The following is a 27,143-nucleotide window of genomic DNA, read 5'->3' as shown; positions in this document are numbered from 1 at the left end:
ATAGGAAGTGGTCTTGCAAAACCAAACAACAAATCCAGGATGTGATCTTAGTACACACTTATAGCAAACACAAGCCCAGAGGAGCACCACGGGGTTCTGCAAAGTGGGCAATCACTAGACATACAGCCTGGCTTATTCAACACAAAAGGAGACAAGAGACACATGCTGGCCAAACTATGGCCTTACCTGGTTTATACAGCTTTTTAAAAATTAATTAATTAATTAATTTTTTGAGGAAGACTGGCTCTGAGCTAACATCCATGCCCATCTTCCTCCACTTTATTTGTGGGACCCCTGCTACAGCATGGCTTGCCAAGTGGTGCCATGTCCGTACCCAGGATCCAAACCTGCGAACACTGGGCCGCCAAAGTGGAACGTGCAAATTTAACCGCTGTACCACTGGGCCAGCCCCTATACGTCTTTATTTGATTCAAACAAACTAAAACAAAAGATGATCAGGGAATTAATACTGATGGAATATTTGATGGTATTAAAGAATTACTGTATTTTCTTACATGTGATAATGATGTTGTGGTTATGTTTAACAAAAAAAGAGGGCCTGCCATTTAGAGCTGCATACTAAAATATTTATAGGGGAAATAACACGATATCTGGAATTTCCCTCAAAATAATAGGTGGGACAGATGTAGGGGTTCACAATTGTTCCTCCTGGGAAAGGGGTATGGGGACTCATGATACAATCCGGTCTACTTTTGTATGTTTGAAATGTTCTATAATAAAAGGTTAAAAAGGTGACCATGGCAGTATCTTAGTACAACAGAATCAGTGGTCCTGATCTGACCCACACATCCTATCCACAAACAGGTAATCTTTACATCATACTACTATGTCTCTTAATTACTGACCTTACAAATGTACAGTTTTTTAAAAAAAATCCTACAAATGGAAAGTCTGCCAACAGGAGTTACTGATATTCATCTAAGCACTACAAAAGATACAAAACATTAAAATTAGACTTTATTATCAAACGTCCGAATCTAAAATGAGATTTAAAGTATGATGATGCAAGTACTGACAATAGTTCCAATAAATAACAAAGTAAGTTTTGCATTACTTGTTCAAGAGACCAAAACTATTTTGAGACAAACTATATAAACTACTGCTTCCTGGCATGCCCAAAAAGCAGCTCTCTAGGTTGTAAAGAGAAATATGCGAGGGGAAAAAAAAAACTACTGCCAAAGCAAAGTATTTCCTGGCCTAAGACAGAGTTCTTTGAAAACTCGATAGTGTTCGGAGGCAGCCTTCACAAAGCTTTAATGAGCTGGACAAGAGAGTTATTTTCCTGATTTGATTTCATCTCTCTTCACATGAAGAGCAAAGAGAGCTGAAATCAAAAGGCCCTCCTGCCTATCTGGTGGTCTCCGTGCTGGCAGTACATTTTTAATCTCAAACTGTCAGAGCTATGCCTAAAAAATGTTTTATCAATCTTATTAAATACTTGGGAGAGTACAGTTTACTTAGATCTATTTCTAAAGAATTCTTTTCACATATACCAGAAACGTTTGTTTCATAACTAAACATTTATTAAGATCTTTCTGGACACTCAAAGCAATCCTTAAAAATATAACTCAATCTCAAATAAACTTAACTGTATATCAAGTCTGTGGCATACCTATTCAGAAGAACTATTCTAAGTGATTTTAAAAGATATTATTTGCACATAAGATCCTAAAAATTCATCTAGAAATCTTAAAATGCATCCAGTTGGCTTGTTCTTTACAGTAAATGTTGGTATTATTTCGAAACTCCCTTCTTTCATACACTATATACACACACACATACTATAACAGAAAACGTAAGAATCACACTAACATTAGGTACTCAGATTTTCAGCATAAAAGAAGATACAAACATAAAATCAAATAAGCTAAGTAAAATCTGTATACTTTTAAAATTGGAAATGTAACTTTTTAAACTAAACTATAGCTTTTCCTGGCTTTCACTAGTTTTTCTACTAATGTCCTCTTTCCATTCCATGATCCAATCCAGGATCCCACACTGCATTTGGCTGTCGCTTCTCTTTAGTCTCCTCTAAACCGACAGCTCCTTAGTCTTTCCTCATCTTTCATCTACACTTCCCAAGTTATCTTGTAGAACATTGGTCAATTTGAGATGAATCTGTGACATCACACCGTGAAAGTGAGGAAGCTACCAAAGACTCCTGTGGTCATGTCACAGGAACAACAGGAAAGGAAGGGAGGGACTTCCCAATGGCCAACATGGAAGGTGAGAGTAGCAGACAGAACAAATGGATACAAACATATAAAAATCCACAATAGTTCAAACCACCACCACCACCACCACCACATGGGTCACCTCTGGAGGCTGTTACGACACCAACGCATTTTTCTGAAGACCCCTAAAGGGAAACAATCATTAGTCTGCCTTTCCTCCATGATTCTGTTTCAGTATAAACAAGCAGCTGATCAGGGCAAGCTGTTCTCTATACAGGAACCACAAGCAATAGATGGAGAGTGAATGAGAGAATCAGAAAATCAAAATATTGCAACTTCTAATGAAATAACAAAGGCAAGATCACTGATGCCCGCTGGAAGTAAGTGAAGAGCTGACGGGGATTTTATAATGGGTGGGTCAGATGGACACTGACTGAAGCCACCTTTCAATTTTATCACAAAAAGTGCAACACCTAGGTATTACATTCTTCTTGATGAGACAGAGTACCATCTATTAAGTATTCTTGCCAAAAAAAGAACCTGCATTTAATTAAACCTCTAGACCTAACTCCCAATTTAAAGGAAATTCTGGGGCGATGCATGTTAAATAATACCAACACAAAGTCATTAGCTAAATCCAAAATGTGGGGCATTCTACAAGACAGATGACCTCAATTCTATAACAAATCTAACTCATGAAAAAATGGGAGAGATTTTTATAGCTACAAAATAAAAAAGCTTTAACAAAAATAACCTTATGTAATGTGAGGACTGCATCTGGATTTGGATTCAAATAAACTAAATTTAAAACAACATTTATGACTGGAAAAACAATGTTGCCTAGGTAATAAAGAATATTATAGAATGATTATTAATTTTGTTGAGTGTAATCAAGGTGCTGTTCCTGTTTATTTTTAAAGGTCTTATCTGTATAAGAGATACAAACTAAAAGACTACAGATGAATTTACACATCTGGAATTTGCCTTAAAACATGCTAATAATTTTTTTTCTAAGTTTAAGGAAAGAAAAGAAACGAAAATACAAGAACACAGCAAGTTGATGGTACCTGAAACTAGAGGATGGGTACACTGAGGATTACTGTACTATCCTCTCTACTTTTGCGGTTAAAATTGTCCATAATAAAAAGTAAAAGAAAAATCTAACTAGGATATAGTATCAATATACATCTAAAACTTCACACACTTCTATTTAAAACTTGTACTAAAAAATTACACAAAAATATGTAAACCATTTTATGAACAATGCTCACAGCAGCTTTAGCAAAAAAAACAGGAAATAAAAACATTTCACTATAGGAAAGCAGAAACTAATGTGATATATTACAATTATTTAAAATATTCACAAAGATTACATTAAGTAAAAAAAGCAGGATATAAAACTGTAGACAGTATAATTACAACTACATTTTAAAAATTCACATAACTTTGTGAATATTTAAAAACAAAACAAGTGAAACCCAAAGGAAATACACCAGATGACTGACAATGTGTGATGAAGTGTTGCAACTTGAGGATAGTGTTTTACTTTGTTTCATTTCTGTAGTCTCAATTTTTTGAATAACTTATTTTTATAATCACACATACTTAACAAAACCCAGTAGCCTGCCAATTCCACATTTACAAAGCAACAAGCTAATCTTCTGGGGTTCCAGGGCGTCTTTTATACAGAAAGATCAAGTAACCAGCAGGAAAAGCACCTAAGCCCCTTCCCAGCTGTTTGTCAATACAGATTAATAAAACTGTCATTCGGTGATTACAACATTTTCTTGCGAAACTATACTACTCAGTCTTGTTCTGTAAGATGGGCTCTCAGTGTAGTCAGGGTTTGTAAGTGTTCCCAGAGACCTTTTCTCAGGGGCCCACGGGGTCAAAACGATTTTTGTAATAATGCCAAGATGTTATTTGCCTTTTTCATTCTCATTCTCTCCTCACAAAAGTGCAGTGGAGTTATGGTGTAGTATCAAAGAAGAATCATCAAGGTTTTCCAACTACATATTGTATTTGTGTGAGGCCAGATTTCCTTCTCATACTTCAATCAAAACACATCACCAACAGAGCAAATGCAGATGCAGATGAGAATCTAGCCGAGATTCTATTAAATTAGGCATTAAACAGATTTATAAAAAATATAAAACCCTGCCACTTTCCTCATTAAATTATTTTCTGTTTTGGAAAAGATTGCTTTCTTTTCATAAATATGTTATTTCTATTACATGCAATGGGTTTGCTATTATTATTAACGAAAATGTATTTTTAAAATTTTTGAGTCTTGTTATTTTTTGTAATTTTTATTTATTTATTTATTTTGAGGAATATTAGCCCTGAGCTAACACCTGCTGCCAATTCTCCTCTTTTTGCTGAGGAAGATTGGCCCTGAGCTAACATCCGTGCCCATCTTCCTCCACTTCATATGTGGGACGCCTGCCACAGCATGGCTTGCCAAACATTGCCTTGTCCACACCCAGGATCCAAACTGGCGAACCCCAGGCCGACGAAGCAGAACGTGCGAACTTAACCGCTGTACCATGGGGCCAGCCCCAAGTCTTCATTCTTAATATAGAGAAAAGCCATATAAACAAAAGCTCTCGGGGATCTTCAGTGTTTAAAAGTGTAAAGCAGTCCTGAAATCAAAATGTTTGAGAACCACTGATATATGACAAAACTAGTTCTGATGGACAAATGCCTGGTGTTCATGAATGGAAGACGTCCCATGCTCACAGATGGGCTGATAAGCTATTCTCATGATGGCAATACTTCCCAAATCGATCTACAGAGTCAACACAATCCCTGTCAAATCCCACCAGCCTTCTTTGCAGAAAATGATAAGCTGCTCCTGAAATTCTTATGGAAATGCAAGAGACCCAGAATACTCAATACAACATTGAAAAGAAAACAGTTGGAAGACTTACCCTTTCTGATTTCAAAACTTACTACAAAATGACAGCAATCAGGACACTTTGGTACTGTTGTAAGGAGAGGCATACAAATCAATGGAATGGAACTGAGAGTCCAGAAATAAACTCTTACATTTATGGCCAATTATTTTTGAAAGGGTGTCAAGATCCTTCAATGGGGAAAGAACATTCTTTTCAACAAATGGTGCGGGGACAAGTGAATATCCCCACGCTAAACAATGAAGGTGGATCCCTGTTCTCACTATATAAAAATTAACTCAAAATAGATCAAACACCTAAATGCACGAGCTAAAACTATAAAATTCAGAAGGAAACACAGGAGTAAATCTTTGTGAACATGGGTTGGGAAATGTCTTCTTAGGGCACCAAAAGCACAAACAACGAAAGAAAAAACAAACCGGTCTTCATCAAAATTAAAAACATTTGTGCTTCAAAGCACACCATCAAGAAAATGGAAAGATAACCCACAGAATGGGAGAAAATATTTGCAAATTATATATCTGATAAGGGACATACATCTAGAATAAAGAATTCCTGAAACTCAATAATAAGAGACAAATAAGTAAAAAATGGGCAAAGAGTCTGAACTGACATTTCCCCTAAGAAGATGTAGAAATGGCCAATAAGCACATGAAAAGATGCTCAACATCATTAGTCATTAGGGAAATGCAAATCAAAACACGAAATACCACTTCACACTCACTGGGATGGCTATAATCAAAAAGACAATAACAAGTGTTGGTGAGGATGTGGAGAAACTGGAATCTTAATACGTTGCTGGTGGGGATGTAAAATGGCACAGCCACTTTGGCAACAGTTTCAAAATGTTAATGTAGAGTTACCATATGACCTGGCAATTCCACTGCTAGGTATATAGCCAAGAGAAGTGAAAATCTATATATCCCCACCAAAACTTGCACATAAATATCCATAGCAACATTATTCATAATAGCCAAAAAGTGGAAACAACCCAAACAGTAAACTATTAGAAGTTACAAGCCTTATTTTCACACATGTGCCTGGCATACTTCACTGGATTTGCAAATAGCAATGACAGTATCATAGTTTGAGAATTTAATAATTTCTTAAACAATTAAAATAAAGTTATCATTCTCCTAAACAGAATGAAATTCTTTTACTGCATACAAAAGAGTGATGTGGAAACACGGCTGATTTGTCTCTGGATCAGAAATGTACAAAGGAAAGAATTAGCATTTTGGATCTCTGTTATGCAGTGATTATTCTAAGTGCTTTACATGTCACTAAATTAACCTTAATCCTCTTAGTTAGGTCTCATGCCCATCTAGCAGACTGAGAAATTGAGTTCAGAGATAACTTAGTCAAGGTCACAAAGCTAGTAAGTCCAGGGAGCCGAATCATATGCACATATAATTTCCACTATTCAACACAATATGCTTAGAATTTCAGTAGTGCAGGCAGCTCACCCTCTCAATCCATGCCAGTGGGCAATGGCCCCCTATGACGTGACCCTCAGAAGTACCTACAGTTCCTTAGTGGGTCTTCATTCCTCCTTTCCCTTTATGGTGATATTCATCTTGCACCAACGTACAGATTATGATTTTGGGATTTAAAATAAGCACTTTTTTAAAAAACAACATAGTGTCTAAATATGAGTCAAATACTTCGTTATTTTATACAACAAAAACAGTGATCTGATTCAACGCCAGAATAAAACTGGCTGCATTGAGAGATAATATTTTGTACCTTACTGGGGAATTTTCAAGTGTATAGATAATTTTTACTTTATGAGTTGACCTTAAAATGTATACATGTCACATTAAGATGAGATTCCAGTATATGGAAGCCAAATATAAAACCTCTTTTCTGAACCTAAAAACATTATTCTGAAGTCAGGAAGTCTCCACTCCCCATTCTCTATATTCGCCAAGCCCTTTAATACTTCCACTAACACTTCCACGCTTTTCTTTACACATTCTGTTCTTCTTGCCTGCAGTGCTCCTCCCTCTCAAAAGCATCGTTCCGATTCCTGCCTCAGTCCTTCTTCAAGCACCCACAGGCTTCTCTGCTGTTTACGGCAATGACCACATCCATGCCTCATCCCTACTATCCTGAGTTTTTCAAAGGTAATCCATGCATTTCATCTTCTACGTACAGGACACAAGAGAAATATATATTCCACCAATGATATGTAACAATTTACCCCAAAGAGCTTCCTTTATCAGTAACACTCCAATACATACGGTTTTACTGCAGTATTGTCTAAATACTCTGTTTCTGTATTTGCATCCACAAAATGAGGGAGGTGTAGAGTTTGCTAACGTCGCTTCTAACCCTAATTGTGATTAGGAGCAATGAGTTAAGGGACAGAACATGAGCAAAGAAGAGACAGGATAAGATGCTACTACCTAGACACGCGTTCTAAGAACTCGGGCATAACTATTAGGATCATTTTACAAAAACAGCAAATGAATGCTGAACTAGAGAAGTAAACAGTTTTACCTCAATATGGAAAATGGGCTAAGAACTTAGGAGACTGCCCTAATTAAGTACTATATGATCCTCTTTGAGAATCAATTAGAAGTCAAAATCTGTTACTTTCAATGTGTAAACATACTTTGTAGAAAGACAGTTTACCTACCAGAGTTTTGAAACTAAATAAACTCATTAAAAAAAAAAAGGTCAAACAAGCTAAATCAAATCATTAAAGCACAATCATAGCATTTGGTGACTGGAAGGACATTCATTAATAACAGTAACTTTCTTTCATGAATGCAATACACCCATCTCTAAACAGAGAAGTGTAAGAAAATAAAATAGCGTAATAGGAACTATAGGTCCTCAGTCATTTGCCTTGTGCTGCTGCTTAGATTATGCTCTTTATCTCACTGCTACTGGTGTTACTCTACAGTATCTAAAATGTACATTCCTGTCGCACAGCAGAATAATTTGTGAGACTCTTAGGGCAGATTAGTCCATGCACCTTTCACAGCACCTTTTGCCCAGATCATATACTCAACTGAATGTGCAGGGTTAAAGAGTGGAAAAATTTACAGACCAATAGATGGCTATTGCCTGGAAAGCTGTTATTTTAGCTCTTTGTTTTTCAAGATTCAATCTCTCTGATAGTACATTCTTTCCACTGAGTCTTCTCACAGCATACGTGTCACTCAAAGACACTTACGAATGAAAGACAGGAATCCAATCTCAGTAGAGTAGGCAGTTGTTTAATTACACATTTAAACTGGCACCCAGTACGGAAATATTCCTAAGCAGATGCTGCCGATAAACTTCAAGATTAATTCTTTTAATTCCTTTTATACATGTACACCTGTGCTTCTACTGAAAAAGACAGCAGTGGGGAAAAGTGATTTCTTTTTTATAGTTTGATCTGGTTCTGCTTCTAGGGAGGGCATAAAATCAGACACAAGATGCAAAAACATTTCTTAGCCAAATACGACTGGAAAAGTATCTATATGAGAAGTATACTGAAAAATTACACTACTAAAATTTTCTAATTGCTTTTAATTTAGAACTTATCTAGTAATTCCACACAAAAAATGAAAAACGGTCCTTCCAGCTTTAAGACTTATAATTGGCTTATGACATATTATCTTGCCCTGGAAAAGACAATTATTTGAAAAGATCCTTTTAGCTAAGATTCTTACTAAAATACAAAACAAAACAGAGAGCTCAGATCATCTTATTAACCCTCTGGCTAGGAGAGAAGTATTTTATCCATTAAATCTCTGACAAACTCCAACCAACCACTCCAATACTTGGTTATTAAACAGCCTAAGTAAAACATTATCTGAAACAAGTGAAACAATACGAAGATGATTTTAAAAGCCTCTCTCTCATTTTGCACGTGGTTGTAATGGTTATTTTGTAAAAGTAAGTGCAAAGTTGATGTAGGGAATCACATCCTTAGAGATACGGCCTTTCTGCCCTGAAAGTAAAATTTCTTGTTCTGATCATAAGTCACTTCTTTTCCAACAGAAGAGCAGCTCCTGAAGCAGGTACACACTTCCTCACCAGAGGGAGAAGCAAATGGAGAGGGTCACAAGCACATTAGGTGTGTCTCTCTAAGGTGCAAGCTTAGCTCATTCACACATCTTCCGGAATGCTCCCAGGAAGTGCTAGAGCCAAACCTGCAGCATCCACAGGATACAATGCAGCAAGCCTACTTCATTTAACCTGAAATGGAAGGAGTAAATCTAAGAAATACTGTTAAGAGAGATGTTCAATTCCATAGTTAAAAAGCTAACTGTCCTGAGTCCAGCCTGTTTAGAACGTTTTCTGACCTCCATTTATGTGTTCATGAATATTTTTTTCATTAAGAACTACTTCTGGGGGCCAGCCCCGTGGCTGAGTGGTTAAGTTTGCGCACCTGCTTCGACGGCCCAGGGTTTCACGGGTTAGTATCCTGGGTGCAGACCTAACACTGCTCATCAAGCCATGCTGAGGCAGCATCCCACATAGCAGAGCCAGATGGACCTGCAACTAGAATATACAACTATGTACTGGAGGACTTTGGGGAAAAGAAGAAAAAAAAGATTGGCAACAGATGTTAGCTCAGGTGCCAATCTTTAAAAAAAAACAAAAACAAACACAACTACTTCCCATGTTGAAATGACCACCCCTGCCATGCTAGATTCACACTGTCTGACCCAGAAGTATGCCACACTGACCCCCATTAACTTCCACCCTCAAGTCCTTTTTAGATCTGTCTGCTCATGTGCTGCAAAGGCACTTTCAGCTGAACTTCTGCGCCTCTCTTATTTATGCCATCTCTTCTCTTAGCTACACACTAACCTCACTGATGGCAAGCAAAATGTACCTTGAGTCCAGAGTAGGAAAAAAAAAATTTACAGCTGACAATTCATGTGTAACATCACCTTTTGAACAAAGAGCAGAACTACCACATTCAACATCTTTTATAATTTATTTTTACCCTAGGAAACTGCACATATGAAGTTCATTAACAGCTTTGTTAATTTCATTTTGAATATGTGATCATTTTCTTGAGATTATTGACATTCTTCATAAAAATCTTCATTTTTCTCTCATTTACACTTGAAAACAAAAAATGATGATGGCCAAATGTAGCAATGGTACACACCTGTACCAAGGAAAAGTCAGAGTCAATACCACAAGAAAGTCTTTCAAGAGACCCAGAAGTCCTGTTCAAAAATGAGCTCCGGGGCCACGGGGCCGAGTGGTTAAGTTCACACGCTCTGCTTCGGCAGCCCAGGGTTTCACCGCTTTGGATCCAGGGCGCAGACACATGGTACCACTCATCAGGCCATGTCGAGGCAGCGTCCCACATGCCACAACTAGAAGGACCTACAACTAAAAGTATACAACTATCTACTGGGGGGGATTTGGGGAGAAAAAGAAAAAAAAAAACAAAAAAAGAAAGATTGGCAAGTTGTTAGCTTGGGTGCCAATCTTTAAAAAAAAAAAAAAAAGAGCTCTGGATGGTACACTGCTTCAACTCCTTTCAATGGAAAAAGTCTCTATTCACCTCACCCTTCTAATGAACCTTGCATTTCCTCAAGGACTGCTGATCCCATTCTACCGCACTTTCCAATTTATAATCACATAACCACAATTTTCACTTGAAAGTGCATAATACTTAAAGAGAAAGATGATAGCGATGGTAAACAAACTCAGAACTCAAAAATTTAAGAATGACATTCTCAGAGCTGGAAAGCAGCTTAGAGCTGCTTTAACTCTGGGCTGCTCAGACTGAGGCATGCTTTTATTCCTGGGAGGGTACCAAAGAACCAGAAGTAGAGATGGAAAAATTTTTGAAGTCCTGGAACTATACATAAATTGATTCAGTAAAAAACTGTACACCTGACACTGACAGAATATTTTTACTTCTTCATCCTATAACAGACCAATTTCTTAAAGTACTACCAAAATGTAGCTTTCAAGTATGTTAAAAGAAAAGCTTTGCTGCGGGGAAAGGTACTTCTGATCTATATTAATCAACTAACCAATAAATCAAAATAAAGCAAGAACATCTTGAATGCGCAACGTTTCTCCAAATGAAGGACAACGAAATTCAGCAAGTCATGAAGAAATTCCAAAGGGTCTGCAGAGCTCTAAAGCAGTAAACAGCTGTTTGATGCAACAGATGGTGGAAAACACATAAATATGGCAATCTGTCTTCCTAAAGTCCTTACTACAACCAACCCTACAGGGCTTCCCTAAAATCTTACCTGAACATGCAAATCATCTTCCTGAAAAATTGAAAACCACTCAACAGCTTTATAAGTGGTGATAAAATATGCTTTACTTCAAGATCTATATTAATATGCATCCTTCCTTTCTTGAATTTAGTATTCCTAATAGATATATATTTCTTAGCACTTTGGTGAAAGAAAGGGAAGTATTCCATAACAATTATAATCCTATACAGCTCTTGAAAATCAGACCTCAAAAGTCAAGGCAAGAGACCCAAATACAGCCCAAACATAAGACAACTTGAAAAAACTTCATGCAAATGAATGAGTTTTTCTCAGTAGTTTCAAAATCAAAGAAGGTTTGGAGAAAAACAACCTGTTAAGTGAAGGAGCACTGGTCCTTTATCTGTGATCTGGATCCCATTTCCTCCGCTTTTCCTGCATCTTCAACTTCTTCCTCCTTGTCCCTTTGTAAACACGCCCAGCCTATGCTGTCTCCAAAGACAGGGCAGAGGGAAGGCAAGTGGAGAGGCGAGAGGGGCAGGGACAGGGAAGGACAAAACCAAGAGGCTGGGGGGCCTCCCTGGCAGGACGAAGCCTCTCCAAGGACACTGCTCCTTCCAAAATGGCCAGTGCCTACTTACTGCTGGATCTATCAAGTGGGGCGGGCCTCTGCAGCTCTCTTCCTCCACTCCAGTAGGGGATGCCCGCCTTCCTCCTCCCTCCTGTCTCATTCGCTCCCTGAATGCTCTCCTCCACACTCAGTACAGTAAAAGCTCTCTTGCCTTAAGCAATTGGAAGCAACTGTATGAGTGAGTTACACAGGTAATTCTAAAACTGAGACATGGATCCTTAACAACTTTAACTTGTATATGCTCCTTCACTTGGGCCTTTTCTGAGACTGAGTCAGTCTATTAGACGTTCCTATTTCTTTCTCACGTAAACCACAACCATAACTCATCACCTAAGACTTTCACTTTGTTTCTTTAGAGTACAACTTAGATACTTAAAACATCATCTGAATGGCACAATGCTTCTAGAATGATTATTCCCCAATTTTTTATGGTTGTCTTATCCATATACCTAATTTAATAGCAGTTGTCTTAGAGACATTTTTATTGAGACACTCCAAAATTTTCAAATTGGTCTTCCCATGAATAACTGTTTTTGTACTCTTTTATCAGTTTATATTAGTTAAATAATGTAGCTGCACTGATGGGGACAAACTGAACTGGCTTTTACAAGCACACAACTCAACCGGTAGGAAAAGAGAAAGAAAAAGCAACCAGGAGTGGCCAGCCCCAGTGCTCCTCACCCACAGCAACTGTGATTCCACAGGACGGCACACAGGAGCTGCGGCCTCACTTGCTTCTCTTATGCTCTTCCCTCTCAGCTGTTCATGGCTCCAGTTAACACCATACGCTGAATTTCAGTTCAACCATGCAAACATCTGGTGAATGTTTTTTGACCTACAGACTTCTCAAAATCAGTTACTAAAAAAATCCATTCCTACCCCTCCTTTTCATTTAAAACAAATAAACAAAAATGACAATCAACCCCTCCACCTCAAAGAAAGAGAGCAAGCATATCATCAACCCAGTTGCCCAAACCAGAAACCTGCCAATACATTTTCAATCTCTTCCTTGCAAATAAGATTCTATCTCCCTATCTCTATTGTTGCTAAATTGGTCAGATAACCATCATCTCTGAACTAAATTACTACCCGACTTCTTAAGTCTCCCTCAATCCCACCAATTCTCCCAAAGAATGACCTTCCTGGAACAGGAGACTAGTCTCCCACCTCTCAGCTCACACCTCCAAAGGCCTGCACTTGGGACACCGTGACCACAAGCAAGGCCAATTGAAATGTCACTCCCCACTGTCCCAACAAAGCCTGGGTCAAAAAACCTTTATACCCAGTGACACTGTGTGCTAAGGGAGTCCCGTCTCTCCAATACTGGGAGGGCAGGAATCCCTCTACCTTCTCCATAAGCTGTATTCCTGATACTATACTCAACAGACTAAGAATCTCAGGAAATACATGTCCAGTCATTTTGCCTTTAGAACAATAAACATGAGCTTTAAAATATAAAGCTCAGAAAACGAGATGATTCCAAGCGAAAGCCTCTGTTGCTGCATATTCCAAACGACGTGTTAATGTGGGAAAAGGCAATATTTTTAGGTTAGGGTAAAATTACTTTCATTTTATTTTAGATATTCTCTAGATTTTGTATACAGTCATGTCTCCATATCCACGAGTTTCACCTTCGTGGATTCAACCAACCATGGATACAAATTTCGCAGATATGGAGGAATTGAATCTATATGATTCAAAGGCAGACTGTACTCATTGCATCACCCCATTTTATATTAGGGACTTGAACATCCACAGATTTTGGTATCGCCAGCAGTCCTGGAACCAATCCCCAGCAAATACTGAGGGACAAGTGTATGTATATGTATATGTATGTGCATATATGTAAGTATGCACTTGGGATCTAAACATATGACTTAAACATTAAATGATGTTGACAGTAAAAAATTACATTTAATTATCAAAATAACAACAAATCATTGAAAAAGTTCCTAAGAGACAAACACACACTAAAACTATTACTTGTATTGAAGGCAGAGGTCAAAGATCCTTTTGAAAATGTGCTGACAACTGGAAAAACAGACACATACTAGAAATGTAAAACACAGAATCAGAAGTTCAATGAACCGGCAAGTCCATCTATGAAAGACAGGCTGGGCTCTGAGGAGGAAGTTAAGAGCAGGGGTTCAAGTCCACACCCAGCATAAACACTGAGACTCCCCAGGTGGAGACACCGGGCACTCCCATTTTACCTGTTGTGAGCATGTGCAGCCCAGAGCACATGCTTAAACAATGCAATCATTACTATTACTAGTGAGCCAGAGGCTGGACCTGGAATAACTATGAAATACCACACTGTACTCAGAAAGTAACAGCCACTGAGTCCAGGCGCAGAATCTAACCACAACCCTCAAATATTAGATATGACAACTGAAAACACTTTCATGTTTTCCAAGATGACTGCAAATTAATTAATATTAAAGTACAATGAAGATCCCCTAATATGAAGTGTTCCCTCCACAAGTGATACTATATTTAAAAAAAGAATATAAGTTCCACAGTTATGAATTCAAAAATATATACTACTTTGGATTATCCTTCAGTTGAAATTCCAAAGGAAATATCTCCTAGGCATAATACCATCTCCATTTTATAAATAACTGGATCACAACTCTTTGGTCAGTCAAATTATAGTTCAACAGACGAAGAACCTAACAACATCACCATAAAAGTTCTAAGCAAACTATCAGAATCAGCTCCAATAATGCTGAATTACTGCTCAGCTAGGTAAATGAACTTCCCTCAGTCCTATGGTGTGGGATAGCCCTGAGTTCAACGATCTCAACTATAAAAACTACCATTAAAACTTCCTGGTCAAAGCTAGCATTTCTGGTGCTTAGCTGCAGTTGTATGGCACATCCCTCAAGTCTATCAGGCTACTTGGATCTCAGGCTTTGGGCAGGACATCTACTTTCCAAGAGTTTGACACTATTTGTAATGAACTTGGGAGCAAGAAGCTAGATAGATCCCATTTTCTGCTCTTCCCTCAGTGTGTGATGTAAGGCAAACTGTCTCCAGGCCTCAGTTTCCCAAACAGTAAGACAGGTGTTCTGAAGAACAAATGAAAAAAGAAAGGGGGGAGACAAATACACTGTTGAAGGTGGGAATTACTGCGATCTGAATTCATTTCTCCCAGTTCTTAGGAAAGGTGCAGGCTGTTAAAATCTGAAATCATTAAACACACAGCAGGAAGTAGGCAAAAACAGTTGTTCAGGATGGAAAACTAAAGGCCAAGAGAGGTGGTGCAGTTCTCACAGCAAGTCACCTTCTCTCCTCCAAACTCTTTACAAAAAAGTGATGGGTGTGAAAAGAGGTGTTAACATTTCCAAAGCCTGAACACAGAGCCCTGCACCAGTAGCTTGGATATTATATTAAGTTTTACAACTGTCCACATGCTCCAGAAAGGAAACCACAGAGTTGATATGAATTTCTCTTAGACTATTTCTCAAAGATGACAGGTAAACTGCAGTCTGAACGTATGCTACAAACTGGAAGACCTGTTAGCACCTTCCTAAACAGCTTAAAGCTAATAGGTTAAATTATCTAAAGTGACAAATAAAACCCTTAACTTTGGGGCCGGCCTGGTGGCGCGGTCGTTAAGTGCGCACATTCCGCTTCAGCAGCGCAGGGTTCGCTGGTTCGGATCCCGAGTGTGGACACGGCATCGCGTGGCAAGCCATGCTGTGGTAGGCATCCCACATGTTAAGTGGAGGAGGATAGGCATGGATGTTAGCTCACGGCCAGTCTTCCTCAGCAAAAAGAGGAGGATTGGCAGCAGATGTTAGCTCAGGGCTAATCTTCCTCAAAAGACAACAACAACAACAAAACAACCTTAACTTTCCTGGAATAAACATGGTATTTCAACGTTTTACAAAGCACAGTTTAATAGCTGCTTTAAGAATTTGATTTAAGAGACCAGATTAGTGGTTACCAGAGGGGAAGGGAGTGGGGGGTGGGTAGAGGGTGGGTAAAGGGGCACATCTGTATGGTGATGGATAAAAACTAGACTATTGGTGGTGAGCACGATGCAGTCTATACAGAAACTGAGATATAATAATGTACACCTGAAATGATACCAAGTCATAAACCAATACAACCTCAATAAAATAAACAAAAAGTGATACAGAAAATGCTAACAACGAAGATTAAACTAAAAAGTATGTCATCTGTAGTCATTACATCGTGACTAGCATGCACACACACACAAAATGGAGGCAATACTTCTTCCAGTATTCAAAAACTATTACCCAATTCAGCAAAGAAGTCCTTCATGTCACTGACTAATGCGTGAAGTTCTGAAATAAATGCTGCTGAAGCTAAAAGAAGTTTCAGTTTAGTAATTCTAATTTGTTTGAGGGTGAGAAATAGTTTTACAGTTGATTACATATCAAATTTAATGACAATACATTTCTTGGGAAAAAAGGAGATTTGCATGCAACTTCATTTTGTCAAATAATGACTGACTTGTAGTAACCATTGGTCAGTTGAAATAAAAATTTTTGTTCACTGTAAAAAAAATCTGTTTTAAAATAAAAAACAATAAAATGCCAACAAAATGCTATAGCATACATAAAGTTAACACTTTCACCAATTTCAATTTTTCCTTTTAAATTTCATTGTTAAAGGTACACCTTGAAAAGGATCTTACATGAATTCTATAATTACAGTGCAATGGAAAACTGAATTTAGAAAGGAGACCAAAGTTATAATCCTTGCTCTACCACTAACTAACTAGCTGTATTTCTAATTAATTTTACCTCTGTGGGCTTCAGTTTCTGAGTTTTAAAGCTCTAAAATCCTAAGACTACAACTACAACATTACACTATTTTCCTAGCAGTTATTTTCAGAAACTAGCTATCAAATCTCAGTTAATAAAACAATATAGACCAAACCTAAAAGTCTCAGAAAATGATTCTCCTAATTCAAAGTGTTGTTTCATTCACACTAAACATATGAATAGTCAAAAAGAATTAAAGCTTTCATCTCAGTCTTATAATTCCAGACAGGTAACAACAGCACTGATGGAAACAAAATAACCCAGGGCCAGCTCGGCGGCCTAGTGTTAAATTCAGTGTACTCCACTTCGGTGGCCCAGGTTCGGTTCCCGGGCACAGAGCTACACCACTTGTCTGTCAGTGGCCATGCTGTGGCAGTGGCTCACACACAAAAAGAGGAAGATTGGCAGCAGATGTTAACTCAGGGAGAATCTTCCTCAGCAAAAAAATTAATAAAATAATCCATGCAACTGGATTAAGGCTGATTACTGGTTAATTATTATTAAACATTTGGTAAACATATTCTTTACAAATTGTCAATAAACTTACCTAACCACATCCCCACACACCAAAAGTAAATTGGAAGTTAATGATCCAGCTTTTATTTGCCCTGCTCATAAAACTACCTATTAACACAATTTGTGGCCATATAATGACTTCGGGAAAACATCTGATCTATGGCTTTTTATCTTGACCTGTAATCTTATGATTTCATGAAAAACTTATACTGAGTTAAAGTTTAAAACCCTCCACAACTGCAATCAAACACACACTCAATGTTCTGAACTTGAAAGGAACGGTATGCCCAGTGTCCGTGGGCTTGACTGAAGACCAACACGTGGCCATTTGGGATCTCGAGGCACTCTCACATCAAACACTGTACTCTTAACGATAGCTTCCCCAGGTCACAGCAACTTTCGAATTCTATGTGCCTGGATGCTTTTGCCATCTTACTGGTGATTCTATTTTCTACTTCCAGACCTGCCACGCTTCAGTTTAACTCTCCTGCACTGAACCCTGAAAGATAATGACTTCAGCAGAATAAATGAAAACTCAACAACATATACAAAGAAATGGGAAGAGCCGCACACACAAATGGCGGCTCCAGCGAAGGGCATCATTCAATACTGCGCCCTTTGATCTTCCCTGACGGCCCTTCCCTCCCCAGATATTTAAGGTGTGAAGAAGCAAATATTGCTGATTCATCAGCTACTCATTCGTACAATGGTCTGTACTCCTAGTGACCTGGTGAAGGGAAAACCGGAAACAGCATTCTAGTCTGATAACAAGTATCACTGGAGATACACATGTTAATCTAAAAGGAACATGGAACTCACAATGATGCTGGGGAAAGTTTCATCCAAAAAGGTTTTCACGCTAAGCTCCCATACTAAACAACAATCAGCATACTATCAACTGTTTGAACATTTTTACCTCCTAAAACACAAGTAAAGAGAGAGTGCTTTTGCCTTCTAAATGTCTAGATTTTTAAAAGGTAACTTTCCACAAGGACTTCGAGTCTACTCTTAAAGGTTCCTGGTATTCTCTGACTGTGGGGGGTTGAGCAGTGGATTACAGCACCACATACAGTTTGGATGTAAATACACACACACACACACACACACACACACATATACATCGTAAGGCAGAAATTATACAGATGGTAAAATCTCAACAATGAAATACAGAGATATAATGTCATCAGCAAAGAGAAGGAAAAATCATGTTCAGAAAGTATAAAGTCTTTAAAGAACAGGTTTTAAAGGACCTGATATTTGCAAGAAAAATATCTGAAAAGGGAATGTTTAACATGTTCAGAGGAAATAATCACTGAGGCAACTTGTAAATCTATATCAAATTGGTCACTATTTTTTATCCCTATATTTTGAGCTTTGACAATAAAACAAAGCTTTTTTAAACTTGAAAACAAAATATTCTCATTTTTCATAGATGTTACTAAAATAGGAATCCGTTAATTAGTCTGCCTTAATAAAAGCTGAAATAACAAATATACTTTAAATTGACAAATGCTAGCAGATTTAAGACGTACATTCTAAGTATTTTTAAGCATATGTGATGATGTGTAACGCAAACGAAAGAGCTTCTTAGCAAGCTAGTCTCACTTAGACCAGGGCCTGGCCTTTCCCACGGAGATCAACACAAGAGTGAATAACAGTGCTCTCCACCTTGGGGCCAAGCAACATCCCCGTCCGTGTGTGCCCATTCCTGCCCTCCATGCCACTCTCCACAAGGTAGAATGATCACTTAAAAAGGCAATTCGGGTCAGGTAATCCTCCTGTTCAAAACTCTCCAACTGCTCTTAGGACCTTCCAGGCTGTGGATGATCCAGCTGCCACCTCAGCCCGCCCACCTCACTCAGCCTTGTTCAACTTAGTTCCTCCAGATTGCCGCACCCCTCCCGAGCTCAGTTTTTGCACACTTACCTCTCTGCCTAGAAGACTGTCTCTCTCCCACCTCATCCTTCCTTTAAGGAAGTCTCCTCATCCCTCAAGGCCTACATGATGGTCTCCCAGCACAAAGCACCCTCATACCTCATTATATGATTATCTACCTGCCTGAGTGGACAGCAAGCTCTAAGAGGGCAATTTATCCCTTCTGTTCACCAATACAACCTGGGATTTACTCATAAGGTGTCTAGTGCATACTATGTACCATTCTAAGATCTGGGCTCACACCAATGAACAAAGTGGACAGAAACCCTTGACTTCACAGAGTTTACACTCAAGTACGAGAAGACAGATCACGCATAAAATATGGAAATCACATGGCATGTTATAATGCAGTAAGTGCTACAAAGAAAAATAAAGCGGGGAAGGGAGATAAGGGGTGCCTGCCATAGGATATGCTATAATAAATGCGACTGTCACTATGGGACTGCTCAAGGAAGTGTGGAGTTGAGAGTCATCAACAAGTTTCATGAACAGAAACTTCAAGAGTTCAAATGCCAGTCTACTTTACTTTAAAACAATTCACTTTCCTAATTCCTCCTAGACCACAAGCCTTAGAGAAAAGTTCTAGTATCACTCATCTTTGTACTGCTAGTGTCTGACTGATCAAAAACACCTGCTCAAGGCAAGCATGAATTCTCCTCTTTCCTCTGACTGGCCCTCCTCCGAATCAGGCCATGGAGCAATGATTCTCACAGGAAATGAAAAATAGAAAAATCCACTGAAGTTTAAAAATACATTTTCGCTATTGTGATTGCTTTAATTTTGGTTAATATAATTTGTTTTAATTTTAAAGCAAAATAAAGACAGTAAGAAATATTTGTTAACCAAAATGGGCATGTCTTTAAAGACTGAGAAGGAGCATAATCTGGAGGTCCTGTAAATTACTGCATCTAAAACACGGTATGCACCAGATGTAGCTATAGGTAAGTCAGTTAACATTTTATAAATATAATTTTTATGCACTTCCTATTGCATCCCTTTTGAGTGAAAATCTTCATATTTGCTTATGAAAGCACACAAATGTATGATTTGCAAAGAATTTCTCTAAAAGGGAGGTGGGAGGTGTCTTTAGGTGTACCTTAATCCGTCTAGTTGAACCAAGTTTGCTAAATATCTGTAGTGTACTTGACCCTAAACTGGGCAAAAAGGATCCTGCCCACAAGGAGATTATATTAAGTAATTAGGTGCTATGGAAACAGAAGCACTCAGCACCATCTTAGAAATCAAGGCAAGGATTCCTGAAAGACTCCTGAAATGCCTTTATAAGGATGGGTTAAGGAGGTAAGGTTTTTTTAAAAAAAAAAAAAAGAGAAGAAGGACAATCGATTTCAGGCAAAGAAACTACAGAGAGCAAAGGCAACACCATTTGCAACCCCAAGGTATTATGGGTGGAGGCAGTGGTCAGCACAGGCTTACCAAAGGTGGTCCAGCCTGCAAGGAGGAGGCAGAGATGGCAAGGCCCCTGAGTGTCTCTTATTTAGGCAGAGATAGTCACTGTGGAGTTTTTCAAAAGGGCCTAAGAATCAGGATATGCCTTTAAAGTAACCTCTAGCCTTATGTGATTAAAATGGTGTACATAAATAGAGAGCATCTTATTTTTATCACACAAATACTATCTTATCAGTTTTTAAGCCAAAACTTTTGCTTATATTTCATAAAGAACATTTATGTTCATAAAGAACACATTAGGAACACATCTGTTCATAAAGAACAGATTTGATAAAGAACATTTTCAGTGAAGAGTAAGTCTCATCCCAATGATTATCAAACTCCCCCTAAAAATTAAGTAGCATGCTTTCAAATAGGTTAAATATGAAATGTCCTCCATGTTACACAATGCACTCTATGGCCCACGTCTCACTAGCGGGAAAGGGGCTGACACTAAACAAGGAACCAGACCACAAGAGAAGGCACAAAAGGAGTGCCATCACTCACCTGCACCCTTCATGATTAAGTAGGAGCCACAACAGCTTCACCAGGAAAATGGTGAAAAGACAGTTTATAAAGGCACTGAAGGGACAAAAAGTATGGGAGCTTTGGGATGGGAGAGATAAAAAGGGAAGGGAACATAAGCTAATAATTTTCCCTGTTCCTAAGGAAGACTTTTACACGCAGGAAAAATAAAGCGTTAGAACGTTAGGAGGAAAACATTTCCATGTTGGAATTTTCTTTCTTTTAATAAGAGAACCTAATGGCTTTCTACCTTACAATACCATATTCTAATAAAGAAATTCAATTTCTAACCAAGATAACTCCAGAAGAAGTAGAGTAGCTCCAAAGATATCGAGAAATGCAACAGTTAGGATAAAAAAGTTAAAACTGAATGAAACTAAACTAAACTCAGCTCTGGTGAGTTGAACCCTCTCAGCAGGCAGTGCCTCACATACTGTGTTCTCTAAAACTAGCTCTTACAGAAAAACAAGCACTCTATACAGGAATAAAGTTTTACAAAAGAGCTTAAGCAACAAAACCCAGCAGCTGTGCCTGGTTTTTAACAATGTGTTTTCCATAAACACAACTTCAGTGTTTGTTTTCTTCTCTCCAGTAGAAAAACACTGAGTCAATGGTGTTATAGGAGGAATTAAAAGAATATACTCTGAGATTTTCTTGCATTTATCAGTTGGAAAACAAAATCCCTAAATATGAGAGAATTCTGCAAGACTACAAGCATGTGTTACGAAAGCTTATTTAAAACTTGAGCCTGTTAAAGGCTCATTAGGACAATGACAGATGGAATTTAAAGTCGCATCTATCTATGCAGTTTTTTACAATCTCTAGGGACCATCATAAAGATAACACATGTTACTAAAGTTAAAAGACCTGGATTATAATCCTAGCTATCACCAGGGAAAGTATGAACTCCAGCATGACACTGCAACAACAGTCAAAGGAGTCTGTCAGCCACTTCTTGGCTGGTGACATCAACCACAGGTCTATCACTACAAAAACTTATAAATACTGTTGCAAATCGATGTCGAGTAGTGGGGCCAATCAAAAGCACTATTTAATGTTATTACCATTAACAACCTGATGTTCCCAATCTGCACTTAAGTATGTTAAAATTATGTTTTATATGTGAAGACTGCTTCATAAAAACAAGTGACTAAGTAAAATATTTGTTTCCACAGAGTTTCAATACGTACTTGTCAAAATTTGTGCTTATTTATGGAAATCATATTAAGTTCAATAAAATCTGCAAATCTCAATTTTTTAAAAGTGCAACCCCTAGGAACATTAAATAAAATCAAATTTCTCCCTAAATGTGCTGCCATTTAATTTTAGCTACTCTTCTTCAAAACACATTAAAATGAATGCTAGGACACTCTTGTACTCACATTATCATCTATCTTCTCTCTAGCTCCTATTCCAATATAGTATAACTCCTTTCTCCAAATACACATTCCATCCTCAGAACCTGCTTTCTCTGCCCAGATACATCTGATCAAGCAAAAAAAAATTCTCTCTGCTAATAAATTAAAATTGAGGGTCACAGAAAGAATACTGAAAATAGTAATAAGGTAAATACCATTTTCAAAATTCTGAATAAGAATCTCAGTAATAAAAAAAAATAGTAGAAACAGCCAACATCAACATGTTAGAACAGCCCTATGGGGCTATTATTATCCCCTTTTTGGAGATGAAAGTGAAGGACCAAGAGGGTAAATTGTAATAAATAACAAGCCATGCCATTCTTTCACGTAAATAAGTCAACTCACATTAACTTTTCAAAATACAGGATGAAATTTGTGTCTAACAAAACGCAAGTTTCAAAGCGAAATACACAAATCAAATTTATGCTTGAATAATAAATTTACTAATCTAGTGCCTTTCAGAAAGTATTTCACGTTAGGAACTCAAACAAACTTCGGTCAAGAGACTTCTTACACCTTGATTATAAAATTGCCTGTCAATACATTAAATGCAGAGAAAAGCTGAAAAGCCACAACCACCTCAACTTCTGTAAATTACCCCGACTGTAAATTAGAGGGAGCCGGGTGGGGAAGTATGGAAACTGCACTTTGCACATTCTATCTGACCACCACAGAGAAGTGAACATCAGTCTCCCTGCCGCCACTCCCCTAACCCCCGCCCCCCGCGGTCTCGGCAAACTACAACTCAGCACCTATTTCAAGTGCATTTTAAATACTTCACACAACTTAAAGTAAGAAACCACCTAAATATCACGAGAAAAAACTTTCAAAAGGCAAAATAATTTACAATGCTTACTTACAATATTCGTCTTCAAGCTGGCATTATCTTTTCTTAAAACTGTCCCACATACCAACTGATATCCCTGCACAGTCCAGGGACATCCTGCTTTCCTGCTGTTATCCAAAAGTCCAAATTTCCAGTTAAGATCACAAGTTACAGCGCAGCCAGGGAGAGGGTCTCCAACGCCTAAGAGCTACCCTACAGATCCTCTTCTCAAGTTTCATCTCAGCCAAAATCAAAAACCGTTTCACATAAAGATGAGGGGGAAAGCAAGACTACTTGCACGAAGAGCCGCAACACAAAATTACATGAAATCTGAGTAACTCAAGTTTACGCTCGGATTGGACACGACTGAAAAGCAGGTGGTGAGAGACTCCTGACCTGGCCCTTCCTCGACTGCGCATCGTGGCCCTATTTCGAACACAAGACATCTTTATATGTCACTTTCTTCTAATTCCTTCAGAATCTGCCTCTAATGAAGCCCACCGAGAAGAGCACGGGAGCTTCCCAAACACACACCGAGCAACACGATCCCCACTTCCTGGTCCGAATGACCCCGTCCCTCCCCGCCCGGCCGGCCCGCCGCCGGGGCTCCGGGGCGAGGGCAGGGCGAGGCCGCCGCAGTGCGGGCCGGACGGCGGCGCTGCCCGGACCCCGGCCCTGCCCCCACTGTAACCTTGCCCGGCCCTGGCCCTACTACGACCCCGGCCCTGCCCGCACTGTACCCTGCCCGGCCCCGGCCCCGCTCAGACCCCGGCCCTGGCCCACCGGCCCGCAGGGCTGCCAGGCTGTAACCCTGCCCGACCCGGCCCTGCTCAGACGCCAGCCGTGCTCGGACCTGACCCACGGCCCTGCACCCGCCCCTGCCCGGCGAGACGCCGGCCAGCCCGGCCCCTGTCCCGCCGACACGCCAGCCCGGCCCTGCCTAGACTGGGGCCCGGTCCTGCCACTGCCCAGCCCGGCCCTGCCCCGCGCCGGCCCCGGGCCTGCCGGGCCGCGTCCTCCGGGAAGATGGCGGCCCGTGACAGGCAGGCGCGGCGCGGGTCCGAGGCGGGGCCGGGAGCGGCAGGGGCGCGGAGGGACGGGAGCGGCGGCCGCCGCCCGCCGTGCTCACCTGTCAGCGCCGCCGCCGCCCGGCCGCCGACCGCCGCAGCCCCGGTGCCCGGCGACCGCGCTGCACGCGGACGGGCCGAGAGGGAGAGGCGGGAGGAGGGGCGCGGCCGGCCCGGACGAGCGGCGGGGGCGGCGGTCGCGGGCTGGCGGCGGGGCGGCGGCGGCTCCTTCCCGTTTCGGGCCCGAAAATGTCTCAACCTCGCGACTCCGGCGCCCCAACGCTCCTTCCCGTTCGCATGAGAACACACAGCTCCCGCTTCCGGGACTCAGCGGAAGTCCCGCCCCCGCGCCCGCGCGCCCGCGCACTCACCCGCCGGGCCTGCAGACTGGCGCCCGGCGCCCGGGAGACCCTCGCGTCACGGAGGCGCGGCGCTCCGATTGGACGCGCGCGGGCCCGGCCCGCCCCCCGGGCCTCCCGGCCTTTCCGCGCGCGCACCCCTTGCGGCGGCGCCGGTGATTGGCGCGGGCGCGCACGCAACCACGCCCCGCTCACGCTCCCGGCCGGCCCGGCGCACGCTCCCCGGCGGGCCCCGCTCCGCCCCCGGCCCTCACCCCCTCTGCCCGCTGCGGCCTAAGGAGCCGGCGCCACCGCGGGACCAAGACCCCTGTCCCCGTCACCCCAGCGACCCCCGTCCCCTCACCCCGGACAGCGACCCCCCGCCCCTCGTCACCCCAGACAGCGACCCCCGCCCCCACTTCACCCCGGACAGCGACCCCCGCCGCCCGTCACCCCCGACAGCGACCCCCGCCCCCCGTCACCCCCGACAGCGACCCCCGCCCCCCCCTTCACCCCGGACAGCGACCCCCGCCCCCCTTCACTCCGGACAGCGACCCCCGCCCCCCCTTCACCCCCGACAGCGACCCCCGCCTCCCTCACCCCCGACAGCGAGACCCGTCCCCCCCATCCCGGACAGCGACCCGCCCCCCTTCACCCAGGACAGCGACCCGCGCCCCCTCACACCCGACAGCGAGCCCCGCCCCCCTTCACCGCGGACAGCGACCCCCGCCCCCCCTTCACCCCGGACAGCGACCCCCGCCCCCCGTCACCCGGGACAGCGACCCCAGCCCCCCCTTCACCCGGGACAGCGACCCCAGCCCCCCCTTCACCCGGGACAGCGACCCCCGCCCTCCTCACCCCAGATAGCGACCCCCGCCTCCCTCCACCCGGGACAGCGACCCCCGCCCCCTCCGGCCCCTCCACACCCCCCATGACCCGCTCGAGTGATCTGGCGGCCCGGTGGAGGTCGGGGTCCAGGAGAGCCCCCTGAGGGCGCTCGGAGAAGGCCGTCGCCGGCCTTGTGGGGTCCAGTGGGGTCCAGCCGGGCCGTCTGTCGCAGCTACATTCTCGCGATTTCAGGGGAACAGCTGAAGACTCCGGAGTCTCCCAAACATAGAACATCTCACCTGCCCCGGCCCGTTTCATGGGGAAGAAAAGCTCAAGTGTGCTCACTTCCTTTAAGCTTGCTGCCTGATTTCCTGTCTACTTGCTCTGATTGATTATTGATTATATAGATTGCAGGATTTAACCCGTCTTCAGAAGACTTTTCTGGGTCACTTCTCCATGCGCCTGTGCTGCTTGTCCGTTCCTCCTGACGGTATTCAAATGCCGACAGATCTGCGTTTTGGACGTCCATGTGTTGTTTGGGAAGATCAACTATTGCCATCAGTGTTGGATGCCACCTGCTTTGTGATACGTTGTCACCTCCTAGCTCTAAGAAACTTGCGAGTTAGATAATGATTTTCATAGCAATGTCTTTAAATAGTCATGTGAGCCGGACATTTCCTCGAATGTTGAAAGCATGTACGTATTTCAGAAAAAGCAGAGTTTTAAGCTCACTTTCCAAGAGAACCTGTTGAACGTGTCGCAGAGCCCTTCTCAAGCGCCTCGTTTATGCTCACCTCCACCTGTAACCTCTCAGAGCCAGGCCCCACTCTCCGCCAGTGAAATCGCCGCTAGGCCCAGAGATGTGGTCCACCTTGGAGAGATCAAGAATCCTCCAGTTGGTAAGTTAGACTTCTTCTGCTTCGCTTGTGTCTACATTCTGGCAGACGTTTTGATATATAGAAAAATTCCTAAATTACAAAAGAGATTAAACCTAAATGGCATGAGAATGCTTTCTGTTGAAATGACATCTCTTACTTTGTGTTCACATTGTGTGATCCTGTCTGAACAACCAAAACCAGCTTTTTGTTCTCCTAGGATTTTGTTTTTTGACCTGCGTTTCAGAACAAAGATCTATTGTCACCTTGGGATATGCGGTTACAACATAAAACGCATTTTTATGGCATTTTTACCTAGAAAGATAAGACCAATTTTGAAACACTGCTTCCCCTGTGCCGCCGTTACATATCCTACCTATCCCACCTAAAGCCTCTTTCCTCTCCCCCTGAGGAGGGTTTTGCCCACGGTTACTTCCCTCCATTTGCTTTCACAGCATCGAGGGGGGCCTCTGCTTGTGGTGTCCTCGCCCCATCTGCATCGCGCAGACAGACTATCCTTGAAAGCCTGCTCACTGTCAGCCTCCAAGGACAACCTGTTGTTCGCCCCGAGGGTGAAGTCCAAGTTGTGTTTCATGGGCTGCAAGGCCCTTCGCAGACTGGCCCTAGCCCGA

At 41.5% G+C, this 27,143-nt stretch overlaps 1 protein-coding gene across 23 annotated transcripts in view; it reads right to left on the bottom strand.

The window, feature by feature from the left end:
- The window catches only part of LARP4B (La ribonucleoprotein 4B), a 91,005-nt gene extending 64,955 nt beyond the window's left edge, over positions 1-26,050 (bottom strand). For 5 of the 23 annotated variants that reach the window (XM_070601251.1, XM_070601262.1, XM_070601270.1 and 2 more), the window contains exon 1: positions 24,533-24,816. The gene's annotated coding sequence lies outside the window, so the exon portion shown is untranslated. The other 18 variants (XM_070601266.1, XM_070601268.1, XM_070601276.1 and 15 more) reach the window with 12 other exon arrangements.
- Between the last annotated feature and the right edge of the window lie 1,093 nt (positions 26,051-27,143).

This window comes from Equus przewalskii, chromosome 30 (genome assembly GCF_037783145.1).
Source record: "Equus przewalskii isolate Varuska chromosome 30, EquPr2, whole genome shotgun sequence".
In the NCBI taxonomy this organism is placed as follows: domain Eukaryota; kingdom Metazoa; phylum Chordata; class Mammalia; order Perissodactyla; family Equidae; genus Equus; species Equus przewalskii.
The sequence above is the reverse complement of the archived record's forward strand: the minus strand, read 5'-3'. Positions and strand labels throughout refer to the sequence as shown.